The sequence below is a fragment of the Mirounga leonina genome, unplaced genomic scaffold, assembly GCF_011800145.1.
Source record: "Mirounga leonina isolate KUSES-001 unplaced genomic scaffold, KU_Mleo_1.0 Mir_191, whole genome shotgun sequence".
Classification (NCBI taxonomy): domain Eukaryota; kingdom Metazoa; phylum Chordata; class Mammalia; order Carnivora; family Phocidae; genus Mirounga; species Mirounga leonina.
The window spans coordinates 66969-88917 of NW_023270484.1; positions in this window are offsets into that span (position 1 = coordinate 66969).

The window sequence follows — 21949 nt, forward strand, 5'->3', positions numbered from 1 at the left end:
GCGCGCGCGCCAGAGAGACAACTGGGGGAAACAGCAGAGGAAGACGGAGAAGCAGACCCCTGCTGAGCAAGGAGCCTGATGCGGGGCTTGATCCCAGGACCCTGAGATCATGACCTAAGCCGAAGGCAGGTGCTTAAGCGACTGAGCCACCCAGGTGCCCCTTGACACATTAACTCTTACCTCTTACCTAAATTTTAACAGGTCATATTCCCATGCTCAGCTAGTTCGTAGTACTTGCTTGGGAAAGGCAAGACACCGTATTTACAATATTCTTGTTACTACTTGTTCTCTTTTTCCATTTAAAATTGAAATATAATTGTACAGTAACATTGTGTAAGTTTAACACTGTGTAATGTGTTAGATATTTATGTATTGAAATATGATTACCACCACAACTTTACCTAACTCTTTCTGTAACTTCACATAATTATCATAGCTGGCTATAACACTTAATATCTAGACCCTTAGTAACTTGAACTGTGTAATACAGTACTTTTGACATAAACACTATGCTCTGCATTAAAGAACTTTTTTTTTTTTTTGATGTAGTGTTCCACGATTCATTATTTTTGTATAACACCCAGTGCTCTATGAAATACATGTCTCCTTAATACCCATCACCGGGCTAACCCATCCTTTCACCCCCTTCCCTCTAAAACTTTTTCAAAATTTGTCTTCCTTACCTCACTGTAAACCTTAATAGGACAGACACTTTAGCTATTCCTCACCTTTACCAACACTCAGCAGAATATCTAACAGGTACTAAAATTAGGTAAAATAGGAAAGAAGAAAGGGAGATTAAACAGAGGAAAACTTAAACCCTGCCTTCGAATTTTATGATAAATATGCGTTTAAACAAGTGCCTAAGATATCTATGCCACAAATTATCCTAGGAGAAATTCCACTTGATTATAATACATAATCATTTAATATTTTGCTGCTATTTTGTTAGAATATCTGTATCTGTGTTAATAACAGATATTACACTAAATTTTTTGTAATGTCTTATCTGGTTTTGGAATCAGGAAAATGCTGACTTCATTGAATGATGTCATGTTTCCTCTTCCACTTTTTCATACGTTCTTTTTTCAGTGACTGATAGAATTCACCAATCAGCAAAGCTAGAGTCACCAATTTTGTGGAAGTTTTTCATTATTGATTCAGTTTTACATTATACATTTGGTTAGATTTTCTATTCTTGACACATTTTTGGTCATTTATATTTTTCAGGAATTCACTTATGTTACATATGTTTTGTAATTTGTGGGTATACAGTTATTCAGGTATTCTTTCATAATCCTTTTTATTTTATTTTAAAATAGAAATAAAATAATTCTACTTAATTTATGAAGGACAGTAGTAATACCCCAGCTTTTGTTGCTGATTATAATTTTAGTCTTCTGTCTTTTTTTTCTCTCAATCTAGTGTTGGGAAATTGCAATTCAAAACAAAATCTTATCCCAACCCAGAAATCCTCTCCACTGTGAAAATAAAGGGAAACCCCAGTAATGTGGATTTGGGAGGCCAGAAAGGAAGCTCCTATGCTCTATGATTCACCATCAACTTCAATAAGCACCCAACACGGACCTTGCAAGTAAATACTACTTTAGTTACCAAAACAAACAAACAAATGATACTGAAGTACATCCAAAGGGCCATGGATAACTTTATACAGAAGATAACCCTAGCCTAATCCATCCTACTGTAAGGTTTCCCATTGTCAGTTTTCTCTGGGATTGTCAAGCACCAGTGATCATTGTTAATTTTTATCCTAATCCTATCTATATGGGCAACGTAGATTGCATATCATCACTCCAGTAACCCAATTAAAATAAATAAAGTGAGTCTTTAAAAGAACTTTCTTTCTTCATACAAGCTATGAGTTATTGTCCACTGTCTTGTCTTTTCACCTGCTAGGATTCCCTTAAACAGTTTCCACAGGGCAGGTTAGTGCTAACAAAGTCCTTCAGCTTTTGTTTAGATGGGAGTGTTAATATCTTTTTCACTTTTATTTTGCTAATATAGAGGGGTTGTTTAACATCTTTTTTAGTTAGTTAGTTAATTAATTAATTATTTATATTTATTTAGTAGCATTTTGAATTTATCAGTGCCCTGGCTTCTGACTTTTGAAGTTTCTGATGAAAAATCTGCTGATAATCTTATTGAGGATCACTTGTATGTGATGAGTCACTTCTAAGTGGTTTCAAGATTTTCACTTTCTCTTTTGCTTCAAAAGTTTGATTTTAAAATTTTAATATTGGTCTCTGAGTTAATTTTATTTGGAGTTAATTGAGCTCCTTTTCTGTTTATATATGTGTTTTTATCAAATTTGGAAGTTTTCAAACATATCTTCATATACTGTCTTTGCCTTCTTTTTGTCTTCCTTCTGGAACTCCCTCAATGCCTATGTCAATCTAGTTGATGGTCCTTTAAGTTTGGTTCACTTTTCTTCAATCTTTTTTTTTTTTCCTTTTATTTCTCAGATTCAATAATTTCTATTGTCATCAAGTTTGCTGATTCTTTCTTCTTCCTTCTCAAGTCTGTTTTGGAATCCTGGCTTAAGAGCACTTTGAATGCTGGGTTTTTTTGGGGTTTTTTTTGTATTTTGAATCTTTCTATCCTTTTTATTGTTGTCATGACTCTATTGCAAGGATTAGCCTGAAGTATAAACTTAAGGAATTATGAGGTCTTTTCTGACACTGCACCTTTTCCTGCATCCATGGTTACTTTCCAATTTTTCCTGTATATGCAATTGTTTTTGTCCAGTCAATGTCTGGTTTCTAAATGAAACAAAAAAAAGGAGAATATGAAAGACAGAAAGAAAATAAAGGCCACCAACTCTTGAAATCCCCTGAAAGTCACTTCAGGGAAAAAGACTTTAGGGCTACAACAAAGAGGAGAGGTACAACAAAAATGGCTGCCTAACTCCTTGTCTGCACCTCTGTGATCATTAACAACAATTAGTAAGCAGAGCATGTTATTTGGAGGCCGGGATCCTTTTGCCTGCTCTAGCCCCTGTAAGCTGTATATAAATTGTACCAGTAATGCATGCACAGCTGCTTACTAAGGAATGCATGGATAGCTGCTAGTTTGCTAAGGCTGAAATTGACCAAAATTAACCACAAATTGTCATGCAAGCCTTCTCCTAGAAGTTGTAAACTTTCAACAGATTCCAGAGTTCCAGCATGGTTACATCAAACAATTTCTGTTTAGTTGGGGAGACAGATTCTTGATGACTCCTATGCTGCCATCTTTCTATAATCCTTTCTCCTTCATATTTGAAAGATAGTTTTATCATATATGGAGTTCTATATTAACAATTTTTTCTCTTTCATCACTGTGACATGTCATCCCATGCTTTATGGCCTCCATGCTTCTGAAATTTTATGCCTCTGACCATTTCCAACTTGAAGTTCATTGAGCTTATTAGATGTGCTGATATCTGTAATTAAGTTCTATAGTATTTTTAAATTTTATTTCATTTTCCATTTTTACTTTTCAAATCCACCATTTCTATTGGCTCTTTTAAAAAATATACATAATTTAATTTCCTCCTGGGTATTCTCTGTGGTGGTGAAGTACTTTTCTTCTGATTTCTATTAATTCGTTGTTTATGGTGTCTTTTTATCTTTGTGCATATTTGACAGTTGATTTAAAGCCTTAGTCTAAATAAAAATAATATATTATGCCAAAACTTATACAGTGCAGGAAAAGCATACTAAAAGCACACTAAAAGGGAATTTTGTAGTGATAAACACCTACAATAAAAAAAGGGAGAGCCACCTGGGTGGCTCAGTTGTTAAGTGTCTGCCTTCGGCTCAGGTCATGATCTCAGTGTCCTGGGATCGAGTCCCGCATCTGGCTCCATGCTCAGTGGGGAGGCTGCTTCTCCCTTTCCATCTCCCCTGTGCTTGTGTTCCCTCTCTTGCTCTCTCTCTCTGTTGAATAAATAAATAAAATCTTTAAAAAAAAAAAAAGAAAGAGAGACTACATTAAAAAAATAAACAACTTAACTTTATACTTCTCATAACTAAGAAAAGGGGAAAAAACTAAGCCCAAATAGCAGAAGGAAATAAACAATAGACTCTAGACCACAAATAAATGGGATACAGAATCAGAAAAACAATAAAACAGATAATTTATTGAAAAGATAAACGAAATTGACAAACCCATAACTAAACTACATAAGAAAGCAAGAAAGAAGACAAAGCCAAATACTACACGATCGCATTTATATGTAGAATCTAAAATAGTAAAACTTAGAAACAGAATGTGGAATGGTGATTGTCAGGGGCTTGGGGCAGAGGAAAGTGGGATGATGATGGTCAAAAGGTTCAAAGTTCCAATTATGCAATGGTGACTATAGTTAACGGTATTATATTATATAGTTGAAATTTGCTAAGTGGGAAGATGTTAACCTGTTTTCACCAAACACACTCAAAGAAAATAGTAACCATGAGCAGTGATAGATATGTGGATTTTGATTGTGATGATCATTGCATAACAAGACCAAGTTGTACATCTAAATATATACAATATTTATTTGTGTCGTTTATTTATTTATTTAAATAAATTTATATAAATAAGTTATTTTAAATTCATTATTAGTAAAACGCAAAAATAGCAAAGTATTTATGTAATTAGTCCAATATTTAGTTTCCTTAGGGACAGTCTGCTAATTTCTTCTTTTTCAGTAAATTTGTTTCTTTGCAGACCTCATTTTTTTTGTTAATAAATGGATATGTTGAGATTATAATTCAGTAACACTTGAAGTAAGTCTTTTCCTCTCAGAAATTTTTGTTGCTTGATATAGATTAGAGTGTTTCATTTAATGACTTTTCAATGCTGTTTTTACAGACTATTTTCCTTGCCATATGTAGTCAAGGAAATTTTTTGTTCTTATAGTTTAGTAGTTTGACAGTGATTTCCTTAAAACACCTGGGTTAAAAAAAAAACAAAACAAAACATACTCTTCCAGTCTGCAGAACTGTATCTGTGCAGGTGGGATATTCTTTCAACATGGAGCAAGACTTTTATCTTATTTATTTATTTTTAAATATTTTATTTATTGGGCGCCTGGGTGGCTCAGTTGGTTAAGCCACTGCCTTCGGCTCAGGTCATGATCCTGGAGTCCTGGGATCGAGTCCCACATCGGGCTCCCTGCTCAGCGGGGTGTCTGCTTCTCCCTCTGACCCTCTTCCCTCTCGTGCTGCCTCTCATTCTCTCTCTCAAATAAATAAATAAAATCTTAAAAATAAATAAATAAATAAATAAAATATTTATTTTAGACAGAGAGAGAGAAGTAGAAGGAGGATCCTAGTGGAGCAGGGAGCCCAATGTGGGGCCCAATGTGGGGCTCAATCCCAAGGCCCTGGGATCATGACCTGAGCCGAAGGCAGACACTTAACTGATTGAGCCACCCAGGCATCCTAGAGCAAGCCTTTTAAACTCTGCCTCAGGCTTCATTTTATTTGTGCTGAGTTTAAAGGTCAGTCAGAGGTTAAATCTGTGTCTTCAAAGATCTTTTTTTTTTTTTTAAGCGTGCTTCCTGCCTCAGCTATATGCATGGTTTTGTAGGGTCTTTGAAATATACAGACTTTTTGAAAGCTCTTATACTCATCATTATTTTTCCTCCCACATTTCAGCATATCTATTGCTTCCCTTAACTTTTTCTCTATTTTTTTAGATCAAGCAATAGAAGCCTCTTCCCTATCAATTCAATATTTTGAAGGAAGAAACTCTGTGTAATAACTTCCCTGTCCTGATATAATTCAAGTTCAGTGGAATAAGGGAAAGCCTCATATAGCTGTTCTTTGCTCTGTCTTTTCCAGAACCTAGTAACTATACTGGGGATGCATACTGCTATATTGAAGACTATTGCTAAATAGGAGAAGGGAATGGAAGACGTCAGATTAAACTGCTGCAAGAATTTTCTTATGTTCGTCCTCATAAGATACCCAATTGGTTGCATGTTTCTCCTGGCTAAAACTTTTGGTTGCCTTAACTCTTCTAGAGTTGAGTTAAAGTTGATTCTGACAAATTTTTCCGCTTTTAAGTGTTTTAAGTTTTCAAACATTTAAGACGTGTATACAGTGAGAACAATAATGTCCTGATGCAAAAAAGTTGAGGCACAATCGCTAGAGTGAATTACTTAAGTAGATAAAATGGAATTGATCTTGTACGTGAGCTGAAGTGTTGACCTAGAATACAGCGAGTAGATTTTATCTTTGTAAAAATGAAGAAGTTAGAATAGATGATGATAGATGCTAGGAGTAGACAGATATGGTGAAAATAGATGGCAAATTCTCTGGTTAGTACTTTCTTTGTATAATAAAATGGAAAGGAAGATTATCACCTGGGTATTAGAAGGAGCAGAAAATGTTGGCAGTTGGGGAAAATAAAACAAAATACAAAATATCCTTCTAAAATTTTGAAAGGAAGAGACTACAGAAAAGGAAAAAGAAGAGAATGCTTGTGAATATGGAAAAAATATTGAATATTTTTATAAGTCAAGAGGGAAAAAACTCATATCCCAGAATAAAATTACATAGGTGCCAAGATCCACAAATAGATGGTAGAGGAAGAAACCAAAAGTTGTTTATGAAATAATGAAATAAGAATAATACCATCATTTTTAGGATCTCATTAATATTACCCTAAGTAAATAATAAAGAAACACATTTTTAAAAATAAATAAACCCAGGGGAGGATATAACAGACAGTGGAAGTAAGAAATTAAAAACAAATGAGTTTATTGAAAGTTTCTCTACAAAACAGCACAGGTGACTCTCTCTATATTCCCTCTCATAGTTGCCTTGGGAGGGGAAAACAAAATCTGCTGTGGTTAATGTTAATTAACATGGATTTTTAAAAAGATATTTATAGGTAGTTCACAGAATTGATTAAGTTAGAAAAAAGAGACAAGCAGTACTGGAGTCTCGGGAACAGGAAATGGAGTTACTATCTTATAGTAAGAACAAGAGATTGAGGAGACTGCAGTAAGAATAAATGCAATCCAGCCATTGATTTTGTGTTTCTATCCCTCTCTCAATATTGAAAGTTCTAGGAGAGAATACCTGATTACCTGAGGTACTTCACAGGAAACCCTATCATCTCAAACTGTACATGGCAGAAAGAAAAAAGATCAAAATTACCAGTTTCCAATTTAGGAAGAATGCACTTAGATTTGCATCCTGCCATAATTCCCAAATTTTGACATATAAGCCAGTACCTTGCATGTAATTCCTTAAGTACACCTAATTGAGTGGAGTTCATTTTGGTCTGAAAACCAGTCAACTAAAGGGACAAGCTATCTGCCACTCCAAAACCCCAAGATATTATAATAGGACTCATACATGATAACCTCTGTAGATGTTTGTTCAAAAATGTCAATATGGGAATTATGTGAATATGATAGTAATCTTGAGCTCATTTATTGCCATAAACACACTGACATACAAGCTATCTATATACAACTAATTCTGAAAATGACCTGAAGACTGGCAGAATAGACCTTTCCAAATAATAATAGAGAGGAAACCATATTGACATGGGTAGGAGCAGCAGAGATGCACTTGGGAATCAAATTTCCAGCAAGACTAACTACAAACAGGGGCAACACCATAAGAACAGAAAAGTGATCAAACCATATATCAGGAGTTACCACCACATGGGGCCTGGACTAGGAAGGACAGTTCCCATAGTATCTAGCTTTGAAAACCAGAAGGACTTAACTTCAGGATCCCTAAATTTTTACTCCCTTTTGCATGTTATATATATACATATGACCTATATATATATGACATATATATTTAAATATATAATATTTATGTATTTGTATAATTTCCTATATAAGACTTTATATTTTAAAATGTTTTTATTTTGTGTGTTCCCCAATATAACTGATTTTATTACTTTTATTTTTTAACTTCCATACTGGCTTTATATGTGATTAATCTACTACCTTTACTATATGTTCATTTTTACTTATGGAATTATTTACTTTCATAATTTTCTTATTCATGAGTAAGAAAACCTTTTTTTTCCACTTAAAGAATTCCATTTTTAATGTTTCTTGTAAGGCTAGTTTAGTGATGACAAACTCTATAAGTTTTGTTTGTCTAGGAAACTCTTTCTCTCTCCTTCTATTCTGAATAATAGCCTTGCTGGATAGAGTATTCTTGGCTGCAGATATTTTACTTTCAGCACTTTGAATAAGCATGACACTCCCTTCTGGCTTGCAAAGTTTCCACTGAACAATCAGCTGATAGCCTTATGGGGTTTCTCTTGTTTCCTATTTTCTTTTCTCTTGCTGCTTTAAAAATTCTCTCATTATCAATACCTTTTGCATTTTGATTATTACATGTCTTAGTATGGAGCTCCTTGAATTAATCTTTTTATGGTCTTTCTCTTCTTCCTGGACCTGGATATTCACAGATTAGGGAAATTTTTAGGTATTATTCATCCAATAAATTTTCTATACCCTTTTCTCTCTAACTTCTGAGATCCCTGTAATATGAATTATTATGCTTGATGATGTCTCTGGAGTTTCCTTAACCTATTCTCATTTATTATTATTGTTGTTATTATTATTATTATTTGCTGTGTTGAAGGCCATATATGAAAAACTCACAGCTAACTACATTCGGTGGGGAAAAACTGAGGACTTTTCCTCTAAGATCAAAAACAAAACAAGTGGTTTAAAAACATTAAAACCACACCAAAAAAAAAAAAAAAACTATTAGAAGTGATGAATGAATTCAATAAACTTGCAGGATACAAAATGAACATACACAAACTTGTTGCATTTTTATCCTAATAATGAAATAGCAGAAAGAGCAATTAAGAAAACAAATCCCAGGATGCCTGAATGGCTCAGTCATTAAGCATTTGCCTTTAGCTCCAGTCATGATCCCAGGGTCCTGGGATCAAGCCCCTTATCAGGCTCCCTGCTCAGCGGGAAGCCTGCTTCTCCCTCTCCCACTCCCCCTGCTTGTGTTCCTGCTCTCACATCTCTCTGTCAAATAAATAAATGAAATCTTAAAAAAGAGAGAGAGAAGGAAAGAAAACAAATCCCATCTACAACTGTACATCCACTTATTTAAAAAAAAAAAAAAAAACCTGCAAATAAATGTATCCAAAGAGGTGAAAAAACTATATCTGGAAACTATAAGGCATTGATGAAAAATTAAAGACAACACAAATAAATGGAAATGTATACCAGGCTTATGGACTTGAAGAATTATTGTTGATAAATGTCCATATGACCCAAAGAAATCTACAGATTCAATATAATTCCTGTCAAAATACCAGTAGCTTTTTCCAAAACTAGAATAGTCCTAAAACTTTCATGAATCCAAAAAAACAAAAAACAAAAAAACCCCTCAATTAGCTAAAGCTATCTTAAGAGAAAAGAACAAAACTAGAGGTATCACAGGCCCAGATTTCAAGAAATACTACAAACTGCAGTAACCAAAGCAGTATCGTACTGCAAAAATACATGCATAGATCAATCGATAGAGAGCCCAGATATAAACCCATATGTATCTGATCAAATAAGCTACAACAAAGGAGGCAAGAATATGCAAGGGGGGGAAATACAGACTTTTCAATAAATGGTGTTGGGAAAAGTAGACAGCAACGTGCAAAAGGATGTAACTAGACCAATTCCTCACACCATGCACAAAAATAAACTCAAAATGGACTTAAAACCTAAATGTGACATCTGAAACCATAAAAATCCTATGAGAAAACAGAGTTAATAATGTCTTTGACATTGGCTGTCATTTTTCTAGGTAAGTCTCCTCACTCAAGGGAAACAAAAACAAAAGTAAACTGTTGGGACTACATCAAAATAAAAAGCTTTTACACAGCAAAGGAAACCATTAGAAAAAAGCCTATGAATGGAAGAAGATATTTGCAAATGATACATCTGATAAAATATTTATGTCCAAAATATATAAAGAACTTATACAACTCAAACCAGAAGAAAAAATCCAGTGAAAAAAATTAACCAAGGAACTGAAGAGACACTTTCCTGAAGAAGACATATAGATGACCAAAGAATAGACATTTTTCTGAAGAAGGTATATAGATGGCCAAAGATATAAAATGATGACCAACATCACACATCAAAACCACAGTGAACTCTCACCTCACACCAGTCAGAAATTCTAGTATCAAAAGAAAAGGAATAAGTGTTGGTGAGCATGTGGAGAAAAGCCAATCATCATGCACCACTGGTAGAAAGGTAAATTGTCACAAGTATTGTGTAAAAAATTATGAAGTTTCTTTAAAAAATTAAAAATACAAATACCATATAAACAAATTATTCCACTTCTGAGTATTTACACAAAGAAAACAAAAAAAAATTAATTTGAAAAGATACAATGTAGTTCTATGTTTATTGTAGCATTATTTACAATAATGAAGATAAGGAAGCAATAAAGGGTTTTTTCACTAGGGAATAGATAAAGACAATATAGCATATTGAAAATAGAATTGCTCTAAAATCCAGTAATCCAGTAAAAAAAGACCAGATATTTATTCCCAATATACAAAAACATTAATTCATACACCCCTATAGACATACACCCCTATGTCTATAGCAGCATTATTTATAATAGCCAAATATGGAAGTAGCTATTGTGTCCATAGATAGAGGAATAGATAAGAAGATGTGGTATACCAGGGAGTACCCTGTGCTATGGTGAGTGCTGTGAATTGTGCGGGACTGTTGAGTCGTAGATCTGTACCTCTGAAACAAATAATACAATATATGTTTTTAAAAAAAGAAGAAAAGAAGAAAGGAGAAGGAGAAGAAGGAGAAGAAGAAGGAGGAGGAGTAGGTGGAGGAGGAGAAAGGAGAAAGGAGAAGAAGAAAGAAGAACGAAGAAGAAGAAGGAGGAGGAGGAGGAGGAGAAGAAGAAGAAGAAGAAAGGAGAAAGAAGAAGAAAGAAGAAAGAAGAAGGAGGTAGCAGGAGGGGAAGAATGAAGGGAGAAAATTGGAGGGAGAGATGAACCATGAGAGACAATGGACTCTGAGAAACAAACAGGGTTCTAGAGGGGAGGGGGTGGGGGAAAGGGTTAGCCTGGTGATGGGTATTAAAGAGGGCACGTTCTGCATGGAGCACTGGGTGTTATACACAAACAATGAATCATGGAATACTACATCAAAAACTAATGATGTAATGTATGGTGATTAACATAACAATAAAAAATTAAAAAGAAGATGTGGTATATATACACAATGGAATATTATTCAGCCATAGTGAGAATGAAGTACTGCCATTTGCAACAACATGAATGGCACTAAAGAATTTAATACTAAGTGAAATAAGTCCATGAGAGAAAGACAAATACCATATTATTTCACTCATTTGTGGAATTTAAGAAACAGAACAAATGAGTAAAGGAAAGAGAGAGAGAAAAAGAGAAAGACACAAAACAAGAAACAGACTCCTACATGGTCACCAGAGGGGAAGTGGGTGGTGAGATGGGTTAAATAGGTGGTGGGGATGAAAGAGTGCACTCGTGATTAGCACTGAGTGTTGTATTGGATTGTTGAATCACTATCTTGTACACCTGAAGCTAATATTACACTGTATGTTAAGAATACTGGAATTAAAATAAATAAATAGAAGATGTAGCATCTTGTGTGTGTGTATTATATATAATATATATATATATATATCAACCCATACAAATATATATGTACATATATAGGAATATTACTCAGCCACAAAAAGGGATAATATCTTGTCATTTCAAATAACTTGGGTGGACCGAGATGGTATTATAATAAGTCAAATAATTCAGCTAGGGAAAGACAACATAAGATTTCACTTGTGGAATTTAAAAACAAATGAAGAAACAAATAAACTCTTAAATACAGTACGCAAACAGGTGGTTGCCAGAGAAAAAGTAGTGGGAGGATGGGTGACATAAATGAAAGGGATTAAGTACAACTTCCAGCTGAAAAATAAGTAAGTCACAGAGATAAAAAGTGCAGCATCTGGTATACAGAATATTATAATAAGGTTGTATGGTGACAGATGATAACTACATTAAATGTGTTGAACATTGAGTAATGTATGTAATTGTCCAGTAAATGTCTTGTACATCTAAACCTATTTAACATTGTGTTAATTAAACTTCAGTTATAAAATGAAATAAAAAATAACAAAAGGAAGTTATATAAGTTCTTTATATGTTTTGGATATTAACCCCTTATTGGATATGTCATTTGCAAACGTCTTCTCTCAGTAAGTTACCTTGTAGTTTTGTTGTTTCCTTCTCTGTGCAAACATTTTTTACCTCAGTATAGTCCTAATAGTTGAATTTTGTGCTTGTGTCCCTTGCCAAAACTGATATACTTTGAAACCTTTTTCTAAGGCCAAGGTTAATTAAATTACCATCTATACTTTCTTGTAGGAATAATGTGGTTTCAGGTTCCACATTTATGTCTTTGATCCATTTTGAGGTTTTATGTGTGTATGGTGTAAGAAATTGGTCCAGTTTCATTCTTTTTCATGTTCCCCTCCAGTTTTCCTAACACCATTTGTCAAACAGATTGTCTTTTCCAATTGTATATTCCTGCCTCCTTCATCATAATATTACTTGACCATATGTGGAATTTAAGAAATAAAACAAATGAACAAACAAAAAATAGACAAAAAAACCTGACAAGAAGGCAGATGGGTGCGAGATGGATGAAATAGATAAAGAATTAGGAGTATAATTATCTTGATGAGCACTGAGAAATGTATAGAATTGTTGAATTACTATATTGTACATCTAAAACTAATATAACACTGTATGTTAACTTTGTTTGAATAGAAAACAACAAAAAGAAAATGGGGGGTATACAAGAATTTCTGGCACATAGTAATTCTGAAATCAAGCCAGGTACATTTTGGCAGTGCCATGATTAGTACTCAAGGCCTGGGAATATTGTGCATGATTTTTTTTTTTATCCTCTCTATGAGTTCTTGTTTCCATTTTCCAATTCTCTTTACTAGCCTGTGTTTGAAGCAAATAGCTTTCTTTTGCTGCTTCCCAACTATAGAAATTTGAGGCTTCTTAGGCTTCTTTTCATTTGAATGACTCACTCACCTTTTGTCCAAAATGACAATGTTTCCACTAATATAATTCTCTGAAAATTTATTTCTCTTCTATAAGTTATATGGAGATCTACTATTTGAGGCATCAGGCAAAATCACCTGTCTCTTTGGGCAAGACATTTTATACTTTGGGTGTTGCCAAGGCTGCTGCTGAGCGGCAACATTGACTTATTATAAGTTCTACTATTGATTTGAAAGGTACTTTGATGCGTTCTATAAAATTTCTCTGAATTCTTTCTTTTATAATTTTTTGTTATGTTATGTTAGTCGCCATACAGTACATCATTAGTTTTTTATTTTATTTTATTTTATTTTATTTTATTATTTTATGTTAATCACCATACAATACATAATTAGTTGTTGATGTGGCGATCCATGATTGATTGTTTTCGTATAACACCCAATGCTCCATGCAGTACATGCCCTCCTTAATACCCATCACTGGGCTAACACATCCCCTCACCCCCATCCCCTCTAAAGCCCTCACTTTGTTTCTCTGAGTCCATAGTCTCTCATGAGTCATCTCCCTCTCTGATTCCTGCCCCCCCCCTTCATTTTTCCCATCCTTATCCTAATGTCCTCCATGCTGTTCTTTATATTCCACAAATAAGTGAAACCATATGATAATTGACTTTCTCTACTTGACTTATTTCTCTGCTTGACTTAGCATAATCTCCTCCAGTCCCATCCATGTTGATGTAAAAGTTGGGTATTCATCATTTCTGATGGCTGAGTAATATTCTATTGTATACATGGGCCACATCTCCTTTATTCATTCATCTGTTGAAGGGCACCTCAGCTCCTTCCACAGTTTGGCTATTGCGGACATTGCTGCTGTGAACATTGGGGTGCATATGACCCTTCTTTTCACTACTTCTGTGTCTTTGGGGTAAATACCCAGGAGTGCAATTGCTGGGTCATAGGGTAGCTCTATTTTTGAGGCACCTCCACACTGTTTTCCAAAGCGGCTGTACCAACTTGCATTCCCACCAACAGTGTAAGAGGGTTCCCCTTTCTCCACACCCTCTCCAACATTTGTTGTTTTTTACCTTGTCAATTTTTGCCATTCTAACTGGTGTAAGGTAGTATTTCAATGTGGTTTTGATTTGAATTTCCCTGATGGCTAATGATGATGAACAATTTTTTCATGTGTCTGTTAGCCATTTGTATGTCTGCTTTTAAGAAGTGTCTGTTCATGTCTTCTGCCCACTTTTTGACTTGATTATTTGTTTGTTGGTCTTGAGTTTGAGAAGTTCTTTATAGATCTTGGATATCAGCTCCTTGTCTGTAGTGTCATTTGCGAATATATTCTCCCATTCTGTGGGTTGCCTCTTTGTTTTGTTGATTGTTTCCTTTGCTGTGCAGAAGATTTTTATCTTGATGAAGTCCCAAAAGTACATTTTTGCTTTGTTTCAATTGCCTTTGGAGATGTATCTTGAAAGAACTTACTGTGGCCGATGTCAAAGAGTTTATTGCCCCTGTTCTCCTCTAGGATTTTGTTGGATTCCTGCCTCACATTGAGGTGTTTAATCCATTTTGAGTTTATCTTTGCGTATGGTGTAAGAGAATGGTCCAGTTTCATTCTTCTGTATATACCTGTCTAAATTTCCCAGCACCATTTATTGAAGAGACTGCCATTTTTCCATTACACATTTTTTCCTGCTTTGTTGAAGATTATTTGACCATAGAGTTGAGGGTCCATATCTGGGCTCTCTATTCTGTTCCATCTGTCTATGTCTGGTTTTGTGCCAGTACCATTCTGTCTTGGTGATCACTGCTTTGTAACATAGCTTGAAATCAAGCAATGTGATGTCCCCAGCTTTGGTTTTCTTTTTCAACATTTCCTTGGCAATTGGGGGTCTTTTCTGATTCCATACAAATTTTAGGATTGTTTTTTCCAGCACTTTGAAAAATGTCATTGGAATTTTGATCAGAATGGTGTTGAGGGTATAGATTGCTCTGGGTAAGCATAGACATTTTAACAATGTTTATTCTTCCAATCCATAAGCATTGAATGTTTTTCCATCTTTTTGTGTCTTCTTCAATTTCTTTCATGAGTGTTCTGTAGTTCCTAGAGTATAGATCCTTTGCCTCTTTGGTTAGGTTTATTCTGAGGTATCTTTATGATTTTTGGTGCTATTGTAAATGGAATCGTTTCTTTAATTTCTCTTTCTACAGTTGCGTTGTTAGTGTATAAGAAAGCAACTGATTTCTGTGCATTGATTTTGTATCCTGCCACATGACTGAATTGCTGGATATGTTCTAGAAATTTGGGGGTGGATCTTCTGGATTTTCCACATAAAGTATCATGTCATCTGTGAAGAGAGAGAGAGTTTGACCTCTTCTTTGCCAATTTGAATACCTTTTATTTCTTTTTGTTGTCTGATTGCTGTTGCTAGGACTTCTGATACTATGTTGAACAATAGTGGCGAGAGTGGGCATCCTTGATGTATTTCCTGATCTTAAGGGAAAGGCTCTCAGCTTCTCCCCATTGAGGATGATATTCTCTGTGGGTTTTTCATAGATGGATTTTATGAACTTGAGGAATGTTCCCTCTATCCGTATACTCTGAAGAGTTTTAATCAGGAAGGGATGTTGTATTTTGTCAAATGCTTTCCTGCATCAATTGAGAGGACCATATGGTTCTTCTCCCTCCTCTTATCAATGTGTTCTATCACATCGATTGATTTGCGAATGTTGTACCACCCCTGCCTCCCAGGGATAAATCACACCTGGTAGTGGTGGATGATCCTTTTAATGTATTGTTGGCTCCTATTAGCTAGGATTTTGTTGAGGATTTTGAAATCCATATTCATCAGGGATATCAGTCTGAAATTCTACTTTTTTGGGGGTCTTTGACTGGTTTGGGGATCAAGGTAATTCTGGCCTCATAGAATGAGTTTGGAAGCTTTCCTTCTGTTTCTACTTTTTGAAACAGCTTCAGTAGAATAGGTATTATTTCTTCTTTGACTGTTTGGTAGAATTCCTCTGGGAATCCATCAGGCCCTGGACTCTTGTTTTTTGGGAGGTTTTTGATCACTGCTTCAATCTTCTTACTGGTTATTGACCTATTCATGTTGTCAATTTCTTCCTGTTTCAGTCTTGGCAGCTTATAGGTTTCCAGGAAGGCCTCCATTTCTTCCAGGTTGCTTAATTTATTGGCATATAGTTGTTGATAATAAATTCTAATATTTTTTTCTATTTCCTTGGTGTTAGTAGTGATATCTCCCCTTTCATTCATAAATTTATTAATTTGGGTCCTTTCTCTTTTCTTTTGGGTAAGTCTGGCCAATGGTTTATCGATCTTATTAATTCTTTCAAAGAACCAGCTTCTAGTTTCTTTGATCTGATCTACTGTTTCTGGTTTCTAATTTATTGATCTCTGCTCTAATCTTATTTCTCTTCTAATGTGTGGCTTAGGCATTGTTTGTTGCTTTTTCTCCAGGTCTTTCTCCAGGTAAAGTTAGTTGGTGAATTCGGGACTTTTCTATTTTTTTGAGTGAGGCTTGGATGGCTATGTATTTCCCCCTTAGGACCGCCTTTGCACTATCCCATAGGTTTTGGACCAATGTGTCTTCGTTCTCATTGATTTCCATGAATTGTTTCAGTTCTTCTTTGATTTCCAGGTTGACCCAAACATTCTTGAGCAGAGTGGTCTTTAGCTTCCAAGTGTGTGAATTTCTGCCAAATTTTTCTCGTGATTGAGTTCCAGTTTTAGAGCACTATGGCCTGAGAATATGCAGAGAATAATCTTAATCTTTTGATATCGGTTGAGACCTGATTTGTGTCCCAGTATGTGGTCTCTCTGGAGAAAATTCCAAGTGTGCTCAAGAAGAATGAGTATTCTATTGTTTTAGGATAGAATGTTCTGTATATATGTATGAGGTCCATCTGCTCCAGTGTGTCATTCAAGGCTCTTGTTTCTTTATTGATTTTCTGCTTAGATAATCTGTCTATTGCTGAGAGTGGTGTATTGAGGTGTCCTACAATTAACTTATTGTTATTGATATCAATATAACATATTATTGTCAATATTTATTTCGGTTAACAGTTGGCTTATGTAGATGGCTGCTCCCAGGTTGGGGGCATAGATATTTACAATTGTTAGATCTTCTTGTTGGATAGACACTTTAAGAATGATTTCGTGTCTTCTGTGTCTCTAACTACAGTTTTTAGCTTAAAATCTAATTTGTTTGATATAAGAATTGCTACCCAAGCTTTCTTTTGAAGTCTGTTGAAGATGGATCTCCAACCCTTCACTTTCAGTCTGGGTGTATCTTAGGTTCAAAATGAGTCTCTTGTAGGCAGCATATGGATTGGTCCTCTCTTTTTATCCAATCTGCAACCCTGTGCCAATTTATGGGAGCATTTAGGCCGATCACATTGAGAGTGATTATTGAAAGATATGAATTAATTGTCATCATGTTGCCTGTGATGACCTTGTTTTTATAAATTGTCCCTGCAAATTTCTGTTATATATCACTCTTGCCGTCTTTCTCCTTTTATAGAAGCCCTTTAATATTTCTTGGGGGCCAGCTTAGTGGTCACATATTCTTTCAGTTTCTGCTGGTCTTGGAAGCTCTGCAACTCTCCAACCATTCTACATGACAGCCTTGCTGGATAAAGTATTCTTGGCTGCATGTTCTTCTCATTTAGTACCCTCAATATGTCTTGCCAGGCCTTTCTGGCTTGCTAGGCCTCTGTGGATAGGTCTAATGTTATTCTGATATTCCTCCCTTTGTACGTCAGGAATCTCTTCCCCCTAACTGCCCTTAAGATGGTTTCCTTGGTTCTAAGATTTGCAAGTTTTACTATTACATGCCAGCGTGTTGGCCTGTTTTCCTTGGGATCTTGGGAGGGGTCCTCTCTGCCTCTAGGACTCGAATGTTTGTTTCCTTCCCCAGAGTAGGGAAGTTCTCACCTACGATTTTCTCAAATACATCTTCTAGTCCTCTCTGTCTCTCCAACCCCTCCGGGATTCCAATAATTCTGACATTGGAATGCTTCATAGTGTCACTTATTTCTCTGATTCTATTTTCATGGATTGTTTTTCCCTGGCCTCCTCTTTTCCCTTTTTATCTATTAAATTGTCTTCCAGGTCACTTATTCGTTCTTCTGCCTCAGGTACCCTAGCTGTTAGATTATCTAGATTGGATTGGATCTCATTGACAGCATTTTTAAGTTCTGCCAATTCAGCTTTCATTTCTGCCCTTAGAGACTCTATGTTGCCATTAATTGATTTCTCCATTCTAGCCATTGTCTTCACAATTGCTAGCCTGAATTCCATTTCTGACATCTTGGTTGTATCTGAATCCATTTGTAAATCTGTGGCAGAAGTCATAATCTCTGAGTCTTTCCTATTTTGGGGGTTCCTCCTCTTAGTCATCCTGCTGATGGGTGGTTGAGGGAATGTACAGAATCCAAATTATTGACCAGAACCCAAGCAAGATGCACCTGTTTTCTTGGGACCTTAGGGTTGCAGGCCTCTTGTTCTCCCAGCCTGTCTTCCAGGGAAAGGTCCTGCCTCACTGTTACTCAGGCAACCCTGTTTGGGCACAGTTGCCCTGCCCCCTGGGGGGGAGGGGGGGATGAGCTCATTGAAAACAGGTTTTTTGGGCTTTTGTTCTCTGGCAGCTTTCCCTGGTGCCTTTCCATGTCTCTTCCACGAGTCAGAGCAGAAGAGACAGTTTCCAACCCTCTGCCTCAGAGCAGAGAGATCATAGTCTGTTCTTCAGTGAGCTCTCCAGGCCACATCATCTCCATTTCTGTCCGTGCTGCTATAAACTGCAGCGTCCTGGTTTGTGTGCCCCTCAGCAGGGCTCCCAGTCCTCACCTCCAGGTCAGAGCCCAGGGGCATGTCTCTGCCCTTTGTGCTTCTAAAACCACCAGCCACCCCCAGTTAGCACACATAGGTATGCCAGTCTGTGCTCTGTCCCCAGCCTGGAGGCTATTGCTCACTGATGGTGTAGGATATCCACGGCTCCCTCCCTGTTCCATTTAACCTCCAATATCTGCCCACAGAATCACAACTTCCCACGTCATACCTCAAGGCCAACCACCTGCGATATTCTATTTGTAGAGATCCAGATATATCTTCTTACATCTCAGGCTGATTTTGTGGGTGTTCAGAGTGGTCTGGAAGATATCCAGCTCAATTCCAAGAACTGTTTGGAATAGGGTCCCCTACTCCTCTGCCATTTTTTACTCCCCACATCATTAGTTTTTGATGTAGTGTTCCATGATTTATTGTTTGCATAACACCCAGTGCCCTCAATACCCATCATTGGGCTAACCCATCCCCCCACCCCACTCCCCTCTGAAACCCTCAGTTTAAGTCCCAGAGTCCATAGTCTCTCATGGTTCATCTCCCCTCAAGATTTCTCTGAACTCTTAACATGGATTATATTACCACACTCTTAACCTGTATTTGAACATTTGTTCATGTGTCTGTTATCCATTTGTATGTTTTCTTTGGAGAAGTGTCTGTTTGTGTCTTCTGCCCAGTTATTGACTGGATTAATTGTTTTGGGGGGTGTTGAGTTTGGGAAGTTCTTTATAGATCTTGGATACCAGCCATTTATCTGAAATGTCATTTCAAATATCTTCTCCCATTCATGGGTTGCCTTTTTGTTTTGTTGACTGTTTCCTTTACTGTGCAGAAGCGTTTTATCTTGATAAAATCCCAATAGTTCATTTTCACTTTTGGTTCCCTTGCCTTTACAGATGCATCTTGAATGAAGTTGCTGTGGCCAATGTAGAAGAGGTCAATGCCTATGTTCTCCTCTAGGATTTTAATGGATTTCCTGGCTCACGCTGAGGTCTTTCATCCATTTTCAGTTTATTTTTGTGTATGGTGTAAGAGATTGATCCAGTGTCATTCTTCTGCATGTGGCTGTCCAAGTTTCCCAGCACCATTTATTGAAGAGACTGTCTTTTTCCATTGGACATTCTTCCCCGATTTGTCGAAGAATAGTTGACCATAGGGTTGAGGATCCATTACTAGGGTCTCTATTCTGTTCCATTGATCTATGTGCCAGTTTTTATGCCAATACCATGCTGTCTTGATGACCAAAGCTTTGTAATATAACTTGGAGTCAGGCATCATGATGCCCCCAGCTTTGGTTTTCTTTTTCAACATTCTTCTGGAGATTTGGGGTCTTTTCTGGTTCCATACAAATTTGTTGGTTTGTTTCAGCTATGTGAAAAATGTAAATGGTATTTTGATAGGGATTGCATTGAATGTGTATATTCCTCGGGGCATCTTAGACATTTTAACAATGTTTATTCTTCCAATCCAAGAGCATGGAATGTTTTTCCATCTCTTTGTGTCTTCTTCCATTTCTTTCATAAGTGTTCTGTAGTTTCTAGAGTATAGATTCTTTACCTCATTGGTTAGGTTTATTCCTAGGTATCTTATGGTTTTTGGTGCTGTTGTCAATTTAATCAATTCCTTAATTTCTCTCTCTCCAGGTACATTGTTAGTGTCTAGAACAGCAAGTGATTTCTGTGAATTGGTTTTGTGTCCTGCCACGTTACTGAATTGCTGTATGAGTTCTAGTAATTTGGTGGTGGAGTCGTTTGGGTTTTCCGCATAAAGTATTATGTCATCTACAAAGAGAGAGAGAGAGAGTTTGACTTCTCTTTTGCCAATTTGAATACCCTTTATTTCTTTTTGTTGTCTGATCGCTTTTGCTAGGACTTCTACTACTATGCTGAAAAATAATGGTGAGAGTAGGCATCCCTGTTGTGTTCCTGGCTTTAAGAGAAAAGTGCTCAGCTTTTCCCCACTGAGAAGGCTTTTCATAGATGGCTTTTATGATATTGAGGTATGTTTCCTCTATCTCTACACTCCGATGAGTTTTAATCAGGAAAGGATGCTGTATTTTGTCAAATGCCTTTCTGCATCAATTGAAAGGATCATATGGTTCTTGTCTTTTCCTTTATTAATAATGTAGTGTATCGCACTGATTGATTTGCAAATGTTGAACCACCCTTGTAGACCAGGAATAAATCCCACCTGATTGGGGTGAGTAATCCTTTTAAAGTACTGTTGGATCCTGTTGGCTAGGATCTTGTTGAGCATTTTTGGCATCCATGTTCATCAGGGATATTGGTCTGTAATTCTCCTTTATGATGGGGTCTTTGTCTGGTTTGGGGATCAGGGTAATCTTCATAGAATGGGTCTGGAAGGTTTTCTTCCATGTCTGTTTTTTGAAACGGCTTCAGTAGACTAGGTATTATTTCTTCTTTAAATGTTTGGTAGAATTCCTCTGGGAATCCATCAGGCCCTGGGCTCATTTTTTGGGAGGTTTTTGATTACTGCGTCAATTTTCTTACCAGTTACTGGTGTGTTCAGATTGGCTATTTCTTCATGTTTCAGTCTTGGTAGTTATAAGTTTCCAGGAATGTACCCATTTCTTCTAGATTGCTTAATTTGTTGGCATATAGTTGCCGGTAATAATTTCTAATAATTGTTTCTGTTTCCTTGGTGTTAGTCATCATCTCTCCCCTTTCATTCATGACTTTATTAATTTGGATCCTTTCCCTTTTCGTCTGGATAAGTCTGGCCAGAGGTTTGTTGATCTTATTAATTTTTTCAAAAAACAGCTTCTAGTTTTGTTGGTGTTTCTACTATTTTTCTGGTTTCTATTTCATTGTTTTCTGCTCTCTTCTTTATTATTTCTCTTCTCCTGCTTGGGTTAGGACTTATTTGTATTGTATTATCATCTGTTTCTTTATTTGGTTATTAATTTGTTGCTTTAATTGGGTGCTCCCAAATTAGGTGCATAAATATTTACAATTGTTAGATCTTCTGTTGGATAGACCCT